Consider the following 24,914-nt stretch of genomic DNA (forward strand, 5'->3'; position numbering starts at 1 on the left):
TGTTAAGAACCAGAGAGATTCAGTAGCCAGTCACATTGTTGTCGCTTCTAAGTTTGACAATTTTTAAATCACGGTCGGTGTTTACTTACACATACGCACATAATAGGTGTCACATAAATCACCAGACACAAAATATAAAGAGACTAATTTTAGCTCATGATTTTAAAGCTAACGTGAGCTCCAATCTAAATCAAAGAATGCTACTACTCTAACACTGTTTACATATACACATTTCCCGCTTTTGTATATTTGAACTGGTAAACCGTAGTTATGGAACACCCTAATCCTACCATCCCAAGTTGCTGTCACGATCAAAGCCCCCACAGGTGCGGCGTACAAGGGTTGACGTTCTCGCACACGTTCGTCAAGAGCCTCAGCTTAATCCTGATGCTGGCTTTAGCTGGAATCACTGCTGCACCTGCACCTCTTACTACGCCAAGCTTCTCTTCTGGCCACGTTGTTGCTCCTTTCATTGGAGAGAAACAGTCCATCCACAACAGGAAATGAGCAACTTTTTTTCACAGATCAGCAATGAAACTGCCCCCCTCTTTCCCCTTGCTTAGTCAAGGTATGGCAACAGACATAAGACCTGATCGTTTTTGGGTTCTGAGAAGAAACAGCCTTCTTATTTGGTTGAGAGTAGTCCCATACATGAATCACTGAGCCCTCTACTGCTGACATAATGTGTTTCCAACAAAGCTGAGGTTGGTCTCAGTGTTGTCCTAAGACTGGAAGCTCCAAAACATCCACCAAAAAAAAAAGATTATATCAAAACAAACCCATAGAAGAATTCACCTCAGCACTGAAATTCCACTATCTTTAGAACTTCATACAAAACAGAAGCAATTATGCGTGCAAACCCTCAAACGTGATACACAAGAACTTGTACCTCGGTAAACAAAAAAAAACGCAATAAAGACAAATGATTCAATATCCCAAGAGTTATATCCACCAATAAAGAAACAAACAAAGTTCTTTTATCAAACACAATTTTTTCTGATAATACATGGCCTATATCTGCTTGTGTCATAAAGATGACATGAGCCTAAATTTTATAAAGAAACAAAAAAAAAAGTTCCCTTTCAGTAAAACTGAGGACTGTGAATCTCTAAGGCAGATATCAAGTGACATCAAATCAAGTGTACACCGATCCTCCTCATGCATTCTGTTAGGATCTAGAACATAAGTAAATGTAACAATGGAAGAAACTAACAACAGAACATGTGTTAAAAACAAAGAGGAGGGAGGCGCACGTTATACAAAAGTTTTTATGAAATGTCTCAAAAATCTAGTAAAAAAACAGAGACAGCAGAACATAATACACAAAGAATATGCCATTAAACGTAGAGTGATGGGAATTCTGAATACTGGAAAATTCGAGCTTCGCGAAACAAACGATTATAATCCATCCAACCCATAAATTGTGTGCGCCTCTCAAGGTGTAAACCTTGACATGTCAAAATTGTAATAATCTTTTAGAAGAACATCAAACTATACATGTAAGTAAATAATAACGAAATACAAATGCAAGTTATCACGAAGAAAAGAAAGTCGTGGAGCCAACTTACTTTTAAGGAACAATAATGTTGTAACAAAAAAAAAGGAATATGGACTTACACTTATCCTTCAGGTTCACGATCAGGTTGAGGCAGGTGGAAGCTCAAAACGGGAACATCTGAATTAAAGAGAGAGAAAATTCAGACAAATTACTTGAAGATTTGTTATTCAAATGATGCATCATTCAACTCGACTTTGCAATATTAACGATGCATCTTAAAATCATAACCACGAAGTATAGAATTAGAATTTTTTTAATACAAAACAATGCATCTCTAAAAAATATAAGCGATGCATCATAAGTTGTCTAATTGTATAAAAAGTAAACCGAACGAATATAACAATAGAACAAATCGATAAGTCTACCTCTTGACATGATGTCCATTGTATAAACCACCAACGAAGTGATAACTAAGAGTTTTCAGGCTCTTAGAAGGGTTATCAATCCCCTTGTTAAAGTAGTATAAGGGGTGTCAATCCATATGTGTGGTAGTTAGGCACTAGCTTATGTGATAAGTTCTTAAGTCAAGTGATCAAAGATGAGTTTGGTGACAAGTAACAAATGAAATCATAAACAAGAAACAAACAAGCAATGATAACGAAGTAAACAAAGCAAGCAAAACAAGATGATGATGATAATAAAGATGATGAAAGCTAAACCTCTAGATGTGATCATTGATTAGGGTGCTTTAGATATTGATTCATGAGGCTAAGAGCAATAATGCAATGCAAGTTACTCTTTAGTCTAGACTTCAAAAGCAGATTAATTCATTCCCATGACAATAATCTCTTTGCAAACCACTTAATCAAGATTAATTCACCTTAAGCAAGATCAAGCAATCAACAAGCATTGAGTATCAAGTCTAATAATGAACAAACGGTTTCTACTTAAGAGAGACCGAATCTTACACAGAAAGAAGCAACAAGCAATCACATGATCTCATAACATTTCAACTTAGAACTCTAATCTAGACTAATCCTCTCATGAAGGCATTAATCTCTATACTAATCCACTTTCAAACCAAATCATCATTTGTGAAATATGAATCAGTGAGCATTAAGAAACAGTTATAATATGTCATTCATGCATTTAACAAACCATTCCCATGATGAAAAACGCTTGAACCCTTAAGTTAGCTCATTCAGACATTTCATCAAACACCTTGTGGGTGGAGAAATGACTAAGATCTAGATCAGAGTGATGTGCAAAGATCCAGCATTAAGAGCAGCTAACTAAGGAAAAGAGATGAGAATCTAGACCCTAAACATCACAAACCGATCATCTAAGCACCCTAATCTACACACTTAGAAGCTTAAAAGATGACTACTCACTAATCATGATTAACACACTATTTCCTTTGCAAGAGGTGATGTTAATCATGATTAGAAGTTGAGATCAGATGATGAAATGATAAGAAACGGCTTTAAGATGATGAAATCTCTTAGATATCTCTTAATCACGTCGGGTTTATACAGATAGGAAAGAGAAACAAAAGAGAAACTAAGATAAAGGATAAGATAAAGCATAACTAGGGTTTTAGTCCCTAAAAATATTTATATAAAAAGCATTGGGCCGGGTCAGCCCAGGACAAACTGGCTACTGGCCCGCCCTTTCTGGCTTGCTGGAGCCACCCCTCGACATCTGAAGAAGTCTCACACCGAGGGTTATACACCAGGGGGTCATGTGCTGGGTTGAAACTTTGATAAACACTTGAAGAACATGCATGAGACTTGGCCTTTGATCTGGTTAAAGCTTTGAAACTTGAAGAGAACTTGTTTGTGATCTGGGTTGGAGAGATGAGGACCACGGCATAACACACCGAGGGGCTTGGTACCCGAAGTTTGTGTTACATAGGAGTCCGACATGTAAAGCCGAGGGGTTCACACCAAAGTCAGCTTCAACACTTAGTTGTTTTGGGATCATTTTGGTGATCAAGGGAGCCTTGGTGTTGAAAGATCGAGGTGCTAGCTCGAGGTATAGTCTAAAAGCTTCGTAAACATGCCTCCTCGTCATAACATACCGAGGTATTCACCCCAAGGTAGGGCACAACACTTAGCTTACAGTCGCATCTCTTAAAACCCGAATTGACCAGCTTCTCTTCCGTTCAGTGTAACTTTCAGCTCGTAACTCCAAATGACCTGAAACCAGTTCCATGAGAAATATCACTAATCCAGATCGATCTTTGGTTAAAAAACTATCGGCGCTTGGGAAGTGGAAGGTTCCCCGGAGGCCTCATCTTTGCGATGCATTGACACGATCAGAAAGAGGCTTTTAGACATGCGTCCATTCCGGAAACGTTATCTTCTTGCTCATAGCTCCAAATTGAAAGATATCAAACGTTATGGAAATAGAACTCAAATATCTCGAATCTTTATGAAGTCCTGTAAGCTGAATCAGTCTGGAAGTTCATCGTCCCTTGCAATCTCTGGAGCTCATCGGGTCGGTCTAAAAGTAGCGACGAGACAGGTGTGTCTTCCGGTGAGCTCAACTCTCTTCTCACTACTCCAAATCCAATGATTCTAAGCGGTCTGGAAACTAGACTCATTGCTATAAAACTTCTATGAAGGCCCCGTAAGCCAGATCGGAAGGGAAGGCTTCCCAGTAACGACGTCTTTGAGGCGTATCGGGTTTCTCCGGAATGAGTGCGAGACATGTTCGTCTTCCGGTGGATATATCTTTCAGCTAAGTGCTCCAAATTCCGTGATTCAAACTGTTCTGGGTTCTTGACTCAATTATCTCCAACTTTCATGAAGACCCCGACAGCTGAATCGGACGGCAAGCCCTTCCGGTAACGTGATTTCTGAGATGTATCTGCACTTGAGATTTTTGGCCGAGAAACTTAACCCCCGGTACGTGTTTTTGCCGAGAAACCCGCAGGAAGGATTTTAGCCGAGAATTTTCGACCATCAGTACAGCATTTTGCCGAGAACCTCAAAATTGCTCCTCTACACCATTTTTGATGATTTCAACTCCATTTCTTCATCTGAATCACATTCTCCACTCCAAATAAGCCCCAAAAGCACCTGAATAACATTCCAAAACATGCAAAACTCTCTTAGACCTAATGAAATCTCCTAAGTCCTAAAACAATGCCTAAAAACCTAAAATGTATGCAAATGAGACATTATTTGGACTAGAATATGTACATTAAATGATGCAATTTATGAATATATCACGAAGATAACCTAATCAAATCAGCATGTTGGAACTACAAACTCGAATTAAAAGAAACAAATTCAAACACAAAACAGTGAAAAGAACATAACAGAACTAAATATATGCTCGGTCATGAAGATTGCTTTAAGGAAAAACAATAAAGAAGCTTAGGTCAATGTATATTTATGAACAATAACTGATTACTCCAAAACATTTACGAACACGAATATATAAAAAGATCTTTAGGAACAATAAAGAAGAGGAACACGATACGAGCATATATAGTGTATGATAGATGCTTTAGGGTTTAGAGTTTTTATGTTGGTGACTCATTTAACAGATTCAGTGGCTATGATCGAGATTAAAACCGCTGGTCCATTAACAAATTCAATGGCCAATAATCGATGAAAAAGTCATGTCACACATATTGACACGTAGGACTAATGATCGTCTTATCAGAATTAATTAAAACGACATATATATAGATTTTAATAATGACACATAAACAAATCGCTCTGGAGACGACACATAGAATTTTTGACTTCGCAAATAATAGTATAGATTTGAGCTCCCACCTATCAAACCCCCCCCCCCCCCCCCCCGACTTCGAAATTGTCTTTCATTTCTACTAGACTCTATTTCCCTTAAGATTGAGAAATCCTAGTTTCAAAATCTTTTTCTCTCGACAAAGAAGAAGGTCTGAAGCCGTGATTTGATTAAAGTTTCCCTTTAGCAATACAACGTTGTTTTGGAGTTCCTTTGGTTTTCTGGCTTTTTTCAGCCTTCTTTTCCAAAACAATGGTGTTTGAAAATTTGTCCAATGAGATACTAGCATAGCATCCAAGTCATCTCTGTTCAGAAATATACAGGATTGACTAGCGGAAAATGGGTCAAAGCATGATTTGGCCAAAAAATGTTTTATTCAGGTTTTGATATTCAAATTTTTAGGAGTTGGGTACTAATTTACACACTACAATTTCTTGGATACTAATCGGTATCAGTTGCTGCTGTTCAGGTACTAAAGAGCTGTTTTCCCCATTTACGACGACGCCAAATTGTAGATCGTAAGATCCAAATTGTAGATGGCCCGGATTAGTATACCGGGTTGGACCTTGGGTTATTGGTTTTGCAGGGCAGTCTGGGATCCAACACGATTGGACCCGAATCTTGCTGTTTGTGTCCCATTTCTGGTAATCTCACCAACTTTCCTTGGCATCTTCTGCCAGCTGCGAGACCGATCCTTGACGTGTCTCTTTCATTCTACGGGTTTGGTTTGGTGGTTCAGACTCGGTATGGCCTTTTCTGAGCCTCTAACTTTCTCTGTGTTCCACGAGTGGTCACTATTGCCTGACACAAGTCAGCATTGAGCAATAAATGCTGATCTCGTGGGTTTTCAAGGGTATGGGCTATCGAATCAGTCGAATTCATATTCTGATTGTGGAATGGAGGGAAATTTAAATAGTGTTTCCCGCTTAAGAGGATATTCATACCTGGCATGGATCCTTTAATACTAGGACTGGGCTGTCTTGTCTAGTCTTTTCCTGTCACACATGAACATACGCAGAACAACCAAAATTTTAAGAGAACTTAATCTGATTTAGAACCACTCCAAATTTCTTCCGGTAACTTGAACTCAATAGATGAATTTGAAGACCTATTGATCAAGTATATGCGGTTGAAGCAGCTTCAGTCTAGAACTACTCTTCTAAACCACTTTCTGCGAGCATGCATCTCACCTTATCCATGATTTCTGTCACTCTGTTCTATTGTGGAGTGTAGGTACATGTCATATGTCTCCTAATGCCTGATAACTTACACAGCGTATCATAATTGTTACAAAATTCTAATCCATTGTCTGTTCATAGACACTTGATGCTCTTGTTCGGCTGATTCTCAACACTCACCTTCCATTTCTTAAATTTCTCAAAAGCTTGATCTTTAGTTTTCAGAAAGGAGATCCAAACCTTCTTTGAAAAATCATCAATGAATGTCACAAAATATCTGCAAGACTTTTTGTGACAGATGGAGAACCCCATAAATCAGAAACAATGTACTCAAGAATTTCTTTTGTAGTGTGCTTTGATCTCTGGAAATTCTGCTTCTGAGATTTTCCCAACACACAAATTTCACAAAACTTAAGGTCCTTAACCTCTTTTTCTTTCAAATATCCTTCTTTTACTAGTACATCCATACACTTGGAACTCATGTGACCAAGCCTTTAGTGCCATTTCTGTGTCGGATCGTTTTCTGATTGTGATGTAGCAGTTTCAGCCTTAGTAACAGTTCCCTCAAGATAATATAAACCCTTATGATAGGCGCCAGCAACTACCTTCTTGTCTCTTTTATAGAACTGTATTTTTCCGTCTTTTCCTTTGTACCAACAATCGGCTATGTCCAACAACTCGTATAAAACCAGATTTTGACTCATAGTTGGCATATATCTCACCTCTGCGAAAATCACAGTTGATTTATCTGGATTTGAAATGCCCTTGACTTCACTGTGAGTGTTATTTCCCATCAACACTTTTCCACCTTTGAACTCTTCGAAGTCTAACAACAAATCTCTGTTTGGAGTTATATGAAAACTGCAACCTGAGTCCAAAACCCATTCATCTTTTGAATCATGAATGCTGGCAGTAAAGACTAAAGGCTCTTTGATTTCTGTAACTATGTTAGTAGAATCTTCTGGTTTGACTTTACCTCTGTTTGGGCACTCTCTCTTCCAGTGTCCCTCCTTACCACACACAAAGCAACTCTTACTCTTGAACTTATTTTGAGACTTTCCTCTGCTCTTTGAACTGTAGTTCTTGTTGTCACTACCTTCTATTTTTTCAGATCTTCCTCTTTGACCCATGTATAAGCCTTCAGCATTTGATCTGGGCTTATTCAGCAGCCCTGCTTTTTTCAAATCTACTTCTTTGGAATAGGCAGCTGTAGTCACTTCCTCAACAGTAAGTGTATCCTTGCCACTTCCATACTTCAGATTATGAACTAATGGCTCATAGAACTTTGTCAAACTGTTAAGCAGGTAGATGGCTTGATCTTCTTCTGAGATATTGATATCAAGACTAGCTAGCTTCAAGAAAACTTTTCATCTAAACTCTTCTTACTTTCTTCTTTCTTGAAACTGTCAAACTTTTGTTTCAGATAGATCCTATTAGGCAGAGACTTTGTCTGATAATTCCTCTCCAATTCCTTCCATATGTCAAAAGCAGTCTTTTCCTTCATGATTTTCCTAGAATCTTGTCCGTAAAACTCATACTTAAGAGACTTTTCACACTCTTATCCATTGCAGCCTTCTCGGATCAATCTTAGGTTCTTTTCCATCTTCTGGCTTCTCAGTGTCAGAAAGAAGTGTTGTACCATCCTTCAGCACAGAATCCAGTCCAAGGATCTAGTTGACACAATATCTTATGTTTCCACAAGCCAAAATCACTTCTATCGTCGAAGTTCTCCACATCAAACTTCCCGTTGGTTGGTTCCATTGATCTGCGGTCTTCTGCAACAGATGCTAAAGCGGATCGGCCTTGATCTGCAATCCAAAACCCAGATGCTCTGATACCACTTGTGAAGCTTTTAACCTCCCTGCAACTCGAAACAGATATGAAAAAAAAAGAATAAAAGAAAACACAATTGCTAACCCAGTTCACGGCCTAACCGCTACGTTTGGGGAGGGAAACTCTTGTCCCTCAACTTCCATTAGATCAAGGTTCAAACTTACACCACCAATTGACTTGTTCTACTGTTATAGGTTTTGTGCTAAGAGAGAAAACATAGACGCCCTAGAACAAGCTCTATGGAAAAGATACGACTTAAGAGAAAAACAACTATAGGTACTCTTTATTCTGTATATATGAACTTGATCTCCACATTTTTGTATTTAGGCTTTACATCTTGGTCTAATTTCTTCTCCTATAACATTTCTGTAAAACTTGTCTCAGGCCTAACTAAATAGTCTGACAGCCCAGTTCCAGATTTGTGTTAGACTCAGCTACCGTGACGTAGACAGCATCTTGGTGGTCAGGAGAACAGACTACAGACGGTTTTGTGTTATTTGGGTCCCATACAAGCAGGGCCAAATCTGGGAACAGCCAGATGAAATATTAGCCTATAATCCTCAATTTTTTTAAAAAAATTATGTATAAATTTTTTTGGCCCTCAAATTACAAAAGAAATTATTAATATTTTTTAAAAATTGTTTATAACCCCCAAATTTTCAAATCTCGTCCCTACACACTAGGCGGAAATAGTAGAGGAGCATGGCGGAGGGAGAGGATTTGAGTTTATGAATGAGGACATAGCGAGTCAGCTCAGGGACACGGTAAAAGAGAAAGCGGTCAACGTGATGGAGTTTGAGCCAGCCCAAGTCAAAGAAAGTAAGTGGGTGTGTGAGCGAGTCCAAAGGTGGTGGGCTAACTCGGACCACCTCAAGAATGTTAACGGTTGAGTTGGAATGCGCCATGTCTCGGTATCAAAAGTTAAAACTTGTATGTTTGACTTTTTGATTTGAGTGTTTGACTATGTATAGGCAGGCGTAAAGCTTCTTTGGAGATAGTCTTTACTGCTCTCCCAAGAAAAATCAACCACCTGCTATGTTTACTGACAAATTGCACATTTTACCCAACCGGTGGGTGTATATATGCTAATTATCGTTGAAAAACTAATAGCCATTTGATGATCACATATTACAGACTTTTTATTCTATGAGATGCCAATATACATCAAAAAAGATTTACATTTACACGATTATAAACGAGAATCTGCAATAGATTAATTGATTACTTTGCTTCCAGATCTTGCATACTAAACCAAAGTAAAACACAATTTTTTTCAAACACAATGAAATAGATTCAAACAAGTGAGCACAATAAAGTCCCACGATCACATAAACAACAGCTAGCCATTAAAAAAAAATAGTTTTCAAATCCCTTTTTGAATAGATAAATAAAAACATCCATCTCACTTTTCTTCAAACACAGGCCAATCTCCACGCCACCAGTCTCATCCCTCATCTCCGACATCGACAGAAGCTGACACTGGTCAATAGACACAATCTCACTGTTAACCGGTCTTCCCCATCCAAAATCGGACTCGTAAACCGAAAAACGTTTTGACCCAGAAACGCCCCACACCTGTGTACCCCTTTCTATGTTCTTCATTCTGTCCACATTGATAAAACCATCTTCTCCCAGAAAGGACTTTGCTTTGTATCCTAAGCAACTGATAGCAAACACACAGACCCCTGAGTATGTCCTTGGAACGTAACCGGTTTCTGAAATCAGCAGCGTATTCATAAGCCACCGGTCTGTCCACACCACCTCCACGCGCCTTTACCAAGCATGTCCAGAGATAGGCGTTCACGATGACAAAGGTTGGAAGGTGGAGCTCAAGGTGAGGACGATTTGACCCATTCTTGGCTCGTTCCTTAAGTTTCTCGACATTCTCTAAAGTCAGCTCAAGTGTGACCCGATAAACGTCTGCATCTGTCTCCTCTGTGAGAGGTAGCTTGAGGGTTCTTCCATTGTCTTTGTCCTCCGACAGATACAGAAGAAATTCCAACATCTTCTCTTCCAACCCATCCGGGACATAAATGACAGTACGATCTAAAAACGGAGTTAAATCCTCTGGTAAGGCCTTAGCTCCATGTTTGCAGATGTGAGCCCATGATTTGATAAACATTTGTGCTGTTATGGCGTCCATAAAGACATGATGGGATACAATACCAATACTAAACCCTTGATTGGGAAACAATGTTACTTGTAGAGAAAGTAACTGTGGTGAGTCACCAGAAACCGGTAACTCGGGCACAAGGGAACATATCTCTTTCGCGGGACGTAACCCCTTGCGTGAAACACTTGAGAAATCCGCATCGCTGCTTTCCGCCACTATCAGCGAAACAGTGTCGTACGGAAGGACGACGATGCACGGTTTAGGATCTTGTGGGTTCCATTTGACGTGACCAGCGAGCGGGAGATAGTAGTGTTGAGTAAGCATCGACATTAAGGCCAAAGCCCATATTGCTTAACAAGTCGGTTAAGTTAATTAGATAGGGTTTTGAAATATTTCCTTATTAGATTAGGAGTTATCTAGTTCTAATAGAAAAAGGAAAAGGTGTTTAGGGAAGTTGTCCTAACACTATATATATGTAAGTCATTGATGAAGTTGCATCAATGAGAGACACATACTTTGGTGTTTAGTTTTGAGAGATTTTCTAAACATAATAAAGAGAGTTATTCTTTATAAACAGAGTTTGTTCTTGATTTAAACACTTGAATTGGTATCAGAGCTTAAGGCGAAGCTTGAGACCTGCGATATATCCAAGCATGGGAGATATTGTTGCAAACCCTAACCCTAACGCGAAGGAGAGCGTTCCTTCTGCGATCCAGTGCCCTATGCTAACCGCGAAGAATTACACGGTGTGGGCTATGAGGATGAGAGTTCTACTGCGAATCCATAAGGTGTGGGAGACGATCGAACCTGGTTCAACCGATTCCAACAAGAATGATATCGCAACAGGGCTTCTCTTCCAATCTATCCCGGAAGTTCTTATTTTGCAAGTCGGCGAACAAGGATCTCCTAAAGGGATATGGGATGCGATCAAATCACGCAACCTAGGAGCCGATCGTGTCAAGGAAGCAAGGCTTCAAACCCTAATGTCCGATTTCGAGAGAATCAAGATGAACGAGACGGACAAGATAGATGACTTCGCAGGGAAGTTATCTGAGCTAGCCTCAAAATCGGCTTCTCTAGGGCAAACCATCGATGAATCGAAGATTGTGACGAAGTTTCTCAACAGTTTGCCAAGGAGCAAGTTCATTCACATCATCGCCTCTCTCGAGCAGGTGTTGGATCTAAAGACGACGAGTTACGAAGATATAGTAGGAAGGCTTAAGGCGTATGAGGAAAGGATTCGCGATGAGGAGAATCAAGGAGATACGCGAGGGAAGCTGCTATACGCAAACTCGGAGCAAAGTAGTTCCAGTTCGAGAGGGAGAGGGAGAGGACGTGGCAGAGGAGGCAGAGGAAACAGAGGACGAGGCAGAGGAGGGTCTAGCTCACAAGATCGATCAACAAATCAGAACCAACCAAAAGACAAGAAGGATCGGTCCAAGGTGATTTGTTATCGATGTGATAAAGCTGGACACTTTGCATCTTCCTGTCCTGAACGACCACAAAAGACACAGGAAGCAAATAAAGTGGAGACAGAAGAAGCTGATGAAGCACTTTATATGCATGAGCTGGTGTTTTTGAATGAGGAGAATCTAATACCAAAGAACTATGAAAACAAAGGAGGTGAAGAAGGACTTTGGTATCTAGATAATGGAGCAAGTAATCACATGACAGGCAACAAGGCATTCTTCTCTGAGCTCAACGAAAACATAAGGGGCAAAGTGAAGTTTGGAGATGGATCTTGCGTGGGAATAGCTGGAAAAGGATCGATTCTTTTTCAAAGCAAAACGGATGAGCAGAAACTCGTATCAGATATCTACTATATACCCGAACTGAAGAGCAACATTCTGAGTCTGGGGCAAGCTACTGAAGCCGGATGTGATGTCAGAATGAGGCAGGATTACTTGACTCTCCATGATCCAAGTGGAAGACTCTTGGTGAAGGCCATACGGTCGCCCAACAGACTTTACAAAGTCAACCTGAAGATTGGAAAGCCGATATGTCTAAACACAAGGATAGAGGATGAGACTTAGAGATGGCATGCAAGGTTGGGACATATAAGCTTTAAGACCATGAAAGCTATGTCACAACAGGAGATGGCCTATGATCTACCAGAGATTTGAGATGAAAAGGGATTGTGTGAGTCATGTTTAGTCGGAAAACAGTCTCGACAAGGTTTCCCTAAGACAACAATATTCAGAGCTTCAAGATCATTGGAACTTCTACACGCAGATCTGTGTGGTCCGATTTCGCCACCAACCATCGCAGGTAACAAATACATATTTGTTATCATAGATGACTTTACAAGATACATGTGGTCGATCTTGTTAAAGGAGAAGAGTGAGGCGTTTGGGAAGTTCAAGGTGTTCAAGGAGCTAGTTGAAAAGGAGCTTGGAAGAGCAGTATTGACTCTTAGAACAGACAGAGGAGGAGAGTTTACCTCAAGGGAGTTCTATGAGTTCAGCGAATCAAAGGGGATCAAGAGGCATCTCACAGCTCCCTACACACCACAACAAAACGGTGTTGTAGAGAGGAGAAACCGAACCCTAATGGAGATGACTAGGAGCAGTCTTAAGGCTATGAAGGTACCTAACTACTTGTGGGGAGAAGCAGTTCGACACGCCACATATGTAATCAACAGAGTACGTACAAGAGCTCTTAAGAACATGACTCCTTATGAATGCTTGCGAGAGAAGAAACCAAGTTTAGGGCATCTACGAGTATTTGGGTGTCTTGCATACTCAAAGGTGGAAGCTGCAAATCTTAAGAAGTCGGATGATAGATCACAGATGCTCGTACACCTTGGATTGAGCCAGGATCCAAGGCGTACAGACTCTATAATCCAGAGACAAGGAGAATTGTAGTAAGCCGAGATGTGGTTTTCGATGAAAAGGCAAGCTGGAACTGAAACAAGCCAAGAGATGGATCAGGAAGGGATCCAGGGATGTTTCAGATGAGATGGGGTGAAGTTATTGATGCAGGAGAAGGACCTGCAGTAATCGGTTATGATGCTGAAGTTGAAGGAATTGAAGAGCGTCGAGCGACACCAACAGCAGTGTCGAGCGACACTAATGAACAAGAGCGTCGAACGACACCATCAGCAGTGTCGAGCGACACCAACAAACCAGAAGCAGATCATAATGCAGAAGAAGATCTACCTAACAAAGCTGATACAGAGCAGCCGCTTCGAAGATCAACTCGTCCAATACGCAAGCCAGGGTATCTGGATGACTTTGTCTTACAAGCAGCGATTGAGTGTGAAAGACTGCTACTCTCAATAGATGATGAGCCAAGGAACTTTAAGGACGTGAAAGGTTCATTAAAGTGGAAGCAAGCATGTAGAGAGGAGATAGAGTCTATCAACAAAAACAAGACATGGTTTTTAATCGACAAACCAAGGGAGGCAAAGATCATTGGTCTCAAGTGGGTTTTTAAGATCAAGAAGAATGCAGATGGTACTATAAACAAGTATAAGGCGAGACTTGTGGCTAAAGGATATGTACAAGAATCAGGCATCGATTTTGATGAGGTATTTGCACCTGTTGCAAGATTAGAAACCATAAGACTGTTGATAGCATTGGCAGCATCACATGGATGGGAGATTCATCACTTAGACGTGAAGACAGCATTCTTACATGGAGAATTAAAAGAAGACGTCTATGTTGAACAGCCTGAAGGATTTGAGATAAAAGGGCAAGAACAGAAGGTATACAAGCTTTCAAAAGCATTATACGGTCTAAGGCAAGCTCCTCAAGCTTGGAACACGAAGTTAGATCAAATCTTGAAAGGAATGAAGTTCATAAGATGCTCCAAGGAAAGCTCAGTGTATCGCAGAGAAGAGGGAGGATCATTATTGATTGTTGCTATATATGTGGATGATTTGTTTGTCACAGGCAACACTCTGAAGGTCATAAGTGAATTCAAGACAGGAATGGCAACTAAGTTCGAGATGTCAGACCTTGGAATGCTGACTTATTACCTTGGCATCGAGGTTCATCAAGGGAAGGATGGAATCGAAATCAAGCAAGAAGGCTATGCACGAAGGATCTTCGCAGAGGCGGGCTTAGAGACCTGCAATCCAACTTTAATACCCATGGAATTTGGATTAAAGGTTTCAAAGGCTCAAGAAGAAGAAGAGATCGATCCTACGTGTTATAGAAGGAATGTAGGGTGCTTAAGGTATCTGTTACACACGCAACCAGGCTTGGCTTTTTCTGTTGGAGTTGCTAGCAGGTATATGCAGAGTCCTCGCAAGTCGCATGGCAACATCATGGAGCACATTCTACGGTATCTTAAAAGGACAGTCACGTTTGGCTTGAAGTTCTGTTATGGAGGAACAAAGAAGATCGGTGGTTTTAGTGACAGCAGTCACAATGTGGATCCGGATGATGGAAGAAGCACCACCGGACATATTTTCTACTTTGGTTCCTCACAATCACTTGGTGTTCGCAAAAGCAGGACACAGTGGCTCTGTCTTCGTGTGAAGCTGAGTTCATGGCAGCAACAGAGGCGGCTAAACAAGCTATTTGGCTTCAAGAACTTTTGAGCGAGATCACAGGGTGGAAGACTGAGCATATTGTCATCAAGGTCGACAACAAGTCATCAATGGCACTCACAAAGAACCCAGTATTTCATGGTAAGAGCAAGCATATTCATAAACGCTACCATTTTATACGAGAGTGCATTGAGAAGGAGTTAGTCGATGTGGAGCATGTGCCGGGAGTTGAGCAGAAGGCCGACATTCTTACTAAGGCCCTGGCGAAGATCAAGTTCAACGAAATGAGAAGCTTAATAGGAGTCCAAGACATGTCCAAGATCAAGTCGAAGCTTAAGAGGGAGAATGTTGAGTAAGCATCGACATTAAGGCCAAAGCCCATATTGCTTAACAAGTCGGTTAAGTTAATTAGATTGGGTTTTGGAATATTTCCTTATTAGATTAGGAGTTATCTAGTTCTAATAGAAAAAGGAAAATGTGTTTAGGGAAGTTGTCCTAACACTATATATATGTAAGTCATTGATGAAGTTGCATCAATGAGAGACACATACTTTGGTGTTTAGTTTTGAGAGATTTTCTAAACATAATAAAGAGAGTTATTCTTTATAAACAGAGTTTGTTCTTGATTTAAACACTTGAAGTAGCGGAGGATGACAGAGAGAGATTGCTCAAGTTTTGGGAGGATAACAGAGTAGAAAGACTCGCGAGACGACTCGGAGAGTTTGTAGAAGAAAACTTGTTGGGTGGGATGGAAACTTAGCCACCTTAGGTCAAAGAAAGTGAGTGGGAGAATAAACGGATATTCGCGGGATGAATCCAACAAGGGGCTGATTTGAGAGATCTTGATAACGTTTAGGGCCATCGATGGAGAATGTAAGTACACCTAGTTTGGATTCTTTAGATTAGTATATCAAATTGCAAGAATTAGTCTTATTTATAGTGAACTTAGATATGTTAATTGATGTTACTCTGATATACATTGATGTTAGATATGTGTCAACTTTAGATAAATTTGACATGTGTCGATGAAATATTTAGAGAGATTTCAAAAAAATTTAGTATCTCTTTTCAAATTTTCTATTTTTGGGTTTTATAAGTTTAGTCTTTCTTTAAAAATTCACTAAATTTCATTTCAAGGATGGAAATTTGGTTTAATTAAATTTTCCAACTAAAAAAGTAATATTTAGGTTCTAGTATATACATACATTGATTGATAGTTTTAAACTTGAAAATTAAGTGTAAGTTTAGATTTAGTTCCATTTATAGGACATATGATTAATGGGTTCCTTTTTGTTACTCACCACAATTATAAACTTAATATTTTTTCCATTATTTTGGTATCCCATACTTTGAATCTATTTTGCATCCACGTTACGAGTGGGGAGTTTTTTAATGCTAGATAGAATTATATTCACTCAATTATATTTATTTAGATTTTAGTTTGCGTGTATTAGCTATTGTAATAAAATTAGTTAGAAATATTTGAGTTTTAATATTAGAATTTATATATTGTTTTTGGAGTTTTAACGGTTTTTTTTAAATTTATATATATGCCATTTTAAACATTTTATTTTGTCGGACGCTTAAAAGTTTGTATACTAAAATAAACCCAAAATATAATAAACTAATTAAATGACACTTAATTAGTATTTACATGAAGATAAAGTATTATACATCACTTATTTAATCAAAACAATATTTTTTCCATCAGTTGCATTCTGTTATGTATGCTTTTTATGAAAAAGAAAGTAATAAAGTTAAACATTATTCTCTTTCCTTAACTAGTTTAATTAATATAAATTTTTGATTTAATCTAAATTAAAAAAATAATAAACACAAATTTTGCTTTCGTATATTTTAAAACTAAGAAAATAAATGAATCATATAACTAATAAAAGTTGACACAAAAATAGTATTGACACAAAATAAATTAGTATATGTTACTTCTTCCAATCAAAGAAAATAAGATTTTTTCATCATTTTCAGTTTCATTCTCTTTAAATAATTTTAATAAGAAACCAGAAAAAAACACAACAATGTTAAAATTTACTTTTCTTCCCTAATTGATTACATATTATTTTATATTTGGGAAAAATGGTATACAAATAGTCTTTTTTCCTTCATTATAGTCGTCTTTTTAATCAATGGTTGAATTTAGTTTCAAATTATTCTTTATTCTTTTATATTTCATCAGAGCATAATTTTGATTAAAAAAAATAAAGTAGGCAAAATCAATATAACTTATATAGAAATTAAGAAAATGATTAACAAAATAGAGCAATTCAAAACAAAGAATTCTTACAGTAATCTATGGCAATCATAAGCTAAATCTAAAATGTAATTTTTTATATCTTTTATGCATTATTTATTTTATGCGAACATGTGGATATTTTTTATGGACATGTGGCAATCATTTTGATACTAAATATAGATTATAATTATAATTATTGGAGATAAATTCGATTCTTCTTACGTGGACGAACCACGTGCAAGCACATGGTATCCATGACTTGCAGGTACGGCTCTCCTGGGCAAAATTAGGATTCGTATTGGGCTTAGGGTCTAGTACGAGTTAAGCATATAATACCGGGCCTTGGGAGATCCAGCACAAAATACCATCTGTTCCCAGATTTCTCATATCTGACAGCACATACCACAATGTTAGAGACAAAAATGTCGAGAACTAAATGGTCAGGAGGAGGAGAGGTTACATTCTCTATGTCCTAAGCCCAAGCTCAGTGATCTGGAAGGATCAGGATATAAGGAAAAGTAACCGCATATGTACCTGGGGAAAGGAGTTAGCCGGCAAGACTATCCCGATAGCCCGATCCCAGTATCGAGGGATCCGAGCCAGGTATGCATAATCTATTAAGCGGAAAACAATGTTCAATTTTCTTTTATTCGACTATTGGAATATGCCTTAGACTGATTCGATTGTCCATACTCTTTGCAAACCCACGAGGTCGGCATTTAATGCACCATGTTTACACGTGTTAGGTGACAATGACCATTCACAGTAGGCAGAGGAAAAGCAGAGGATCTGCAAAGACCATACCGCGCCTGAACCGCTGATCCAGCCCGTACGCTGAGAGTGAAAGGGACGCGCTTAGGAACGGTCTTACAGGAGAAAAATGCCAAGGAAAGTTGGTGAGACCGTCTGAGGTATGATGCAAGAAAAAGATTCAGATCCAACCAAGTTGGATCCCAGAACAACCTGAAAACTCCATGAACCGAGGATTGACCCGATATATTATTCTGGGTCAAGTAAAATTCTATAAATACTTAAACCTTTTCCAATGAGAAAGGGGTTCAATCTCATCGCTATCTTAAGGTGCATATAATCTCTCTAGATACTCGTGAACCTTAAGCTTCATCACCTCATATTTTCAATCATTATTCCAACCATTTCACACTTCCTCTCCATGGTGGTACCTAAATTGTGAAGCATTTCCACCCCGTAAACTCTTACTTTTCTTCTTTTTCCATCACAAAAAGCCCACTAGACAAAGGCCCGAGCAGATTCCACCTTTCTCAGGAGCTCTCCACCCAATTCATTTCTTTCATTTTCCGATCTGTTTCCTCTCTCCGAATTTCCACTTCATGGTCTTTATTTCATTGTTTTCTGACTTGAGCATCGGAGAGCCATCAAAAAGCACCCTCCCATTATGTTTTATGAGCCTTAACGTGTTTGTTGGTTTTGCAAGAGACTTTCCTTCAAAGAGGACTAAAAATCCCCTAAACAATAATTATTGGTTAATACTTTGTGGAAAGCCTTAGAATCAAGTAACTTCGGCTTTTAGAAATAACATATATATTTTTATAGCTAATATGTTTGTAACAAAAATGGTGGTAAATTTTTTTTTTATAATAAACAAAGTATATTTTAAACATATAGATATACAATATACATACATTTAAAAATATTTTACCACCATATTTATTTTTAGTTATTTATATTGAGAAGACTATTTTATCTAAGAAATGTTTCTAATTTGATATCATGTTAGTTTTTTGTTGTTAATGAAAATTTTATATATATAGGTTTCTTATTCTTTTATTTATTCTTTTTAAATGATTTTTTTTATGATTACATTCAGTTCATCATATTTCATTCTCACTTTTTCTATTTATAATTAAGTAGATAAAATCAGTACAATTTAATTACAAACAAATTTAGAAAAATGAATAACCAATTGAACAATTCAAAACTTTAGAACTTCTACATTAGTCTATTGCAATTCTAAGTCGAATATACAATATATAATTTTTTCGATCATTTCACATAATATATTACATGAGAATTATGTGGAAATATGTTTTGAAAATGTGACAAAAAATTTAGATTTATGTAAATCATAATTATTAGTTATTTAAGATCCTACGTGAAAAACTATAAAATCAAGTAACTTCAACTTGTATAAGTAACATATATTTTTTATAGATAATAAATTAAATTTGTAACTAAAACAGTGTTAATAAAGATTTGAATACCATGTTGTTTTTTTGTTGTTAACTGAAATTTCTTTATTTTTTAATTATTTTCTTAACAATAATATTAAACTTTGGAAACTTTTCTAATTTTGAATTTTGACATCTTATTATATAAAGGAGAATGATTCAAATTTAGTATATTGTAGTCCCATTATTTTGTGTTTTATAATTTTATGATTGTTGATAGTTTTATTTTAAAATTTATATATTACATATTTTCATCGGTGATTTATTTTATTTTTGATTTTTTTTTGCTTTTATTTTACAGATGATAAAATAGAAAATTGTAATCCCGAATATATGCGAATACTTATCTAGTATACAAATAAAATTGAATTTTTAAATGCTGATGTGGATGTCTTGAACATAATATAACTTTAACTATTATTAATAATAAAATATTTAAAATTAACAATTTTCCCTACATTTTAACAATAAAAAAAACTAAAATAAATAATATTAAAGTAGGAAAATTTTAAATTTAAATTAGTTATTTCAATTATATAAAATAGTAAAATTTATTTTCTTATATATACTCACATATTTAGAGACTCTTATATTAGCATTCAAATTTTTATCACATAACTATATTAAATTTTAAGTTTTTTTTTTTATGTATGTGCAACCATTTCAATTAAAAAACCAAAAGAATAGAGTTAGTTTTCACTAAAGAAGGAGTCGTTTAAAAGAAGCAAATTGGCTAAACTATCTGTTTAACTGTTTCTTTTTATTGAAATGTGATATGATTAATCAACAAAAAGAAAATAAATATTTACAAACGTTTGGAAAAAATTTACTTTTCGCCGTGTCTTTTACTTAATAAAAAAGAGCAGTAAAAGCAAAAAAAATAGTTCAGAAACTGCAATGGATCCTCCAGCGCTGTGTGAGAGCGGCGTCAGCTTCTTTTGTGTGTGATAAGGCAATAAGACGGCAGCAGAGGAGAGAGACGATTGATCGGGCAAGCTGAGATGGAGAGTGGGGTGGATTTTGGTGATGACGACCATTGTGTTCTTTCCGTATGGCATAGATAGTATTTTGGAAAGCCAGTCTTGCTAGGATAGATTCGATCTTGCTTAGTTGATTACAGACCAGAGACCGAAGAGTTCTATTCCAGTCAGGGGAGATCATATTACCCAGGAGCTTGAGCAGAGCATTGTCCAGACCGTAAATGAGTAAGGGCATGCAAAAAATAGATGATCACAGGATTCATTTGGTTCTCCACAAAGTATACATGGTTGTAAGATTCCCCAACTCTGAGTTCTAGCACCGGTTGCTAATCTGTCAAGAACCAAAAGCCACGAGATAAAAGATTGTCTTGGTATCGCTCTCTGAACTCTGTTTTCTTTGTGTAGAAGAGGTGTTTGTAGTCACGATCACCATGCCTTCAGAGATGAATATCCTGACCTGCAGATGTAGGAGGGGGAGTTGTAGATCAAATTTTTGGAGCAGCTCGTTAATATTCAATCCACACATGCATATTAATGCCCAGTTCATACCAACCCCTGCTTCCGAGACAAGCGCAGAGCGGCGGTGACCAAAGATCCTTGTAACTGATTCTCCCGTAATATCAATGAGATGACCCAAGCCTACCCAATTATCAAACCAGTAGAACGTAGATTTCCCATCTTTGAGCTCTGTTCTGAAGAAAGAATATGCAACAGGTCTCAGCTTTAAGAGTTTCTTCCAAATCCAGGATCCCCTAGTCCCTCACGTGCATCCCAGAAATATGAATCCCATAGCAGATAGTGGCGCGTCCAGGCAACCCACAAAGAAGATGGAGATGTAAAAAGACACCATATTAATTTCAATGAGAAAACTCTTGAGACATCATTGATAACATCGTATTTTGACCATTTTTATAGATGTTTTTAAAATCTTATTTAGGTTTTTTAACTTAGTTTTCAATGGTTTTTAAATGATTTCCATGTTTTAGAGTTTCAAAAGATTTTTCAGGATATTTGGACAAGAGGAATACATTTTGGAGTAAAAGTACAATTTTGGATAAATTTAGATTGTTAGAAGTTTAGCAACAAATGAAGACTTTATCACCGTCCGATTATCCCCAAATTTGGACACAAGATAGAGGAGACAACCAAATTTCCAATGCAATTAGAATGGAAGCAATCCAACGGTAAGATCTCTATATATGCTCGGTGCACTGAAGGCAAACCAACATAGTTTTGAAGCCGAGATCACTCCCACCCACGGCCAGAGCACCTTTCTCCGCGGCCACAACTTTGTCAACCACGGTGGGCCTAGTTTCGAGCCTCAGCAGCCCATATTCAAGCCCAAGTTATTCCCGTCATTATTCCTGCAAACCATACTTTTCCGAAGACTCCAGACACTATATATATATATATATATATATACTTCTTTTAGGTCACTCAAAGAGGGTGTCATCGATTTTTTAGAAGTCTTAAGGAGGAGCCGCCGAGAAGAGCACCATCGGACCTCTATCTCTACCTCTGTCTTTCGTTCTTACTTTTCTTTTCTTCAATTTCCAGTAACCTTAAATACTTTTATGATGCTTTGTTACACTATATCTGAGTAGTTTCTCAGTTGGGTTTTAAGGGATTTTCAAAGGAATTCATGGATTGATTAATAGTTTGTTAGATTAGGGTTTATCTTTAGAAGTTCTTAATCTGAATTTTTGTTTGTGTTGTGGCTTGATTGACAACCTAGCTACTGCGATTAGGTTGATTAACCCACCGAAAGTGTTGTTGAATAACGTAAACTTATTTAGATACTTAGAGAATGAATGGGAGTTCAGTAATCTAAGTGGCTTGAATTTGTGATTGATACTATGGGAGTAGATTAGTCTTGGTTCAAGTTCTACAACATATCTATCAAAAATTCTATATCCGATTATCTTGTTAGCTAATCTATGATTTCTGGCAAATTCCTTAATGCCTAATGCTTTCTCGTATTGAATTGATCTTCATATTTACTTTTTCAAGTTTAATATTTATTATTTTCGTCATTGTTCACAACCCCCAAACAAACACCCATATTTTTCATCGTAGTTCAATTCTCATCTCAAGTAAATTTGTAGTGCAGTTACTTGGTCTTCAATGGATCGATCCCTAAGTACTACAACGCACTGTTGTGCACTTGCAGAAAATTAGGGTAAAAACTGAGTACATCAATCATACATTCTGCGTATTCCCAAACCACCTTCATTTTTTGGAAACCAGAGATCCGCCCAAGCCACCTTAGCTTTGGAAGTGATATGTGGGGATACAGACCAAAGAAAAACAGAGCACATACTCTCAATTGTTTTATAACAATGCTTTGGAATTCGAAACACTGAACTCCAGAAATTTCTGATACTCACTATGACCGACTGAATGAGCTGGAGTCACCCAGAAAAAGAGAGAGACTTAGAGGACCAACTGATCATGCGGGATAGAATCTAATGAGAGGCTCGTTATCAACCAGTTTCATGCTCTTGGTGGTGAGAGGGCGACCTAAGTATCGGATAGGGAATTGCTCAGTTGGTATACCGATCTCCAAAGTCTCAAAATGTAGTGTTGCATTAATTCTACCAGCTGAGTAGAGCGAGGATTTTGTGGCATTTATTGCTAATCCAGAATCGTCCACAAAATATTTCAACACAGTAATAGCAGTATGAAGAGAGCTCACAGTTCCGTCCATGAAAATCATCATGTCGTCAGCGAAAATGAGGTGATTCAAATTAAAATCCCTGAAGAAGGAGTGATAACCAATGCGTCCTTCCACAGCAGCCTTATTTAACCGTAGGGAAAGCATATTTATGGCTATGGAAAAGAGATAAGGAGAGAGGGAACATCCTTGACGTAAGCCGCGGTAGCTTGGAAAGAAACCTTTGAGTTCCCCATTTACACACACAGAAAAATAAGTTGTAGAAATGTAACTATGGATCCAAGAAATGAATAAAACAGGAATACTCATCGCTTGGAGACTTGCAAGTATGAAATTCTATTTCACCGTGTCAAATGTTTTTGAAATATCCACTTTTAGATCTGCTCTTGGCGAGATTGACTCCTTATGATAGTCTTTTACAAGCTGTGTTGCGAGGAGGACATTCTCAAGTAAGAGGCGATTCTAAATAAAAGCACTCTAGTTTGGGTTTACAGCGTCAAGGAGCACCAATTTCAATCACCTAGCAAGAATCTTTGAAATTATCTTATAGAGGATGTTGCAGCATGCTATATGCCTAAAATCTTTCATTTTTTGCGCATCAATGATTTTCGGAACAAGGGCCATGATTGTAGCATTGACTCCATGCGGCATAAATCCATTTATGAAGAATATTTGAACAGCCACTGTGACATCAGTCCCTACAATAGGCCATGCTGCTACAAAAAAAATTCCTTGGTAAATCCATGTGGACCTGGGGTCTTGTTTGATGGCATGAAAGCTAGGGTATTTTTTATATCTTCCTCTATGACACGTTGGACTAGTGCTTCAGCCAGGTAGGGTGAACAACGATAAGCAATTAGATCAGAGAGTTCTGGGCTAGGAGTGGTCTGATGTGACTGATCTTGGAGGAAATGCTTTAAGTGATTTGGAGCCTATACTTTTATTTTAGAGTCCTCTGTAATGATCACTCCATCCTCTCAAACAATCCGGCAGATAGCATTTCTCGCATTTCTTGTCTTAGTTGTACGATGGAAAAATGTAGTATTGCCATCTCCATACTTAAGCCAGGTAATCCGAGATGTCTGCCAAAATAATTGCTCTTGAATTCCCACCAACTGGTTCCAATGGGCCGCAGCAGCGGCCTCTGCACCAAAATTTTCCGGAGAGGGGTCTAACATCACCAGGTTCTGTTTATCACATAACAGATCATAAGCTTCCTTTGTTTGGCGGGTGATATCTCTATACTTGGTCCGACTTAAAGCACAAAGGATACAAGAAAATCCTCACCCAAAGACAAGGAAACCCGAGAAATAATTAGTTGTGAGCTCTTATACAGTGTTATAACTGACGCAGCATTAGACCAAACTAACCAGATACAGTCCAGCCGATGGTAGTCATAATTTGTAACCGAACTCCAACCTGGAAAATTAATAGTAATGATAGAAGATGAATTATTTTCTTGAAATCTAGTTTCCAAAAGACAGCCAAAAACTGAGTTTTTAGACTGAATCCAAGACCGAACAGCATTATGTTTGTGCATTTTGTTGAAACCACGGGTATTCCACACAAAAAAAGATGCCATTTTCATTACATACTCCGTGAGGAGGTCTTTCTCGAGTTGGTTTGCGGGACCATTCATTGAGACTGTTTGTTTGCATCCTGATTCTTTTGGCTGCTTTTGTTTGGTATCGATCTTCAGCGCTGGTTCATTATCTTTTGAAGAACTCTTCTCTTCAGCAATATTTTTGATTTCTCCCTCTTCCTCCTCATCACTTTCTTCCTCTTCCGATAATTTAGATAAGATTTTGTTGTGGGAAGGGGAAGACATGGTCTCGGGATCATTACTCTTCTGTTTTGTTCTATTAGCTTGCTGTGTTGTGGTCAAGATATTTTTCCCACTTTTAGAAACTTTGGTCCAGGAAT

At 37.9% G+C, this 24,914-nt stretch overlaps 1 pseudogene; it reads right to left on the bottom strand.

Moving 5' to 3' along the window:
- Positions 1-6,932: 6,932 nt before the first annotated feature.
- Positions 6,933-15,741, bottom strand: LOC112083133 (annotated as a pseudogene).
- Positions 15,742-24,914: the final 9,173 nt, after the last annotated feature.

The sequence above is a fragment of the Eutrema salsugineum genome, unplaced genomic scaffold (assembly GCF_000478725.1).
Source record: "Eutrema salsugineum unplaced genomic scaffold, Eutsalg1_0 scaffold_7, whole genome shotgun sequence".
Classification (NCBI taxonomy): domain Eukaryota; kingdom Viridiplantae; phylum Streptophyta; class Magnoliopsida; order Brassicales; family Brassicaceae; genus Eutrema; species Eutrema salsugineum.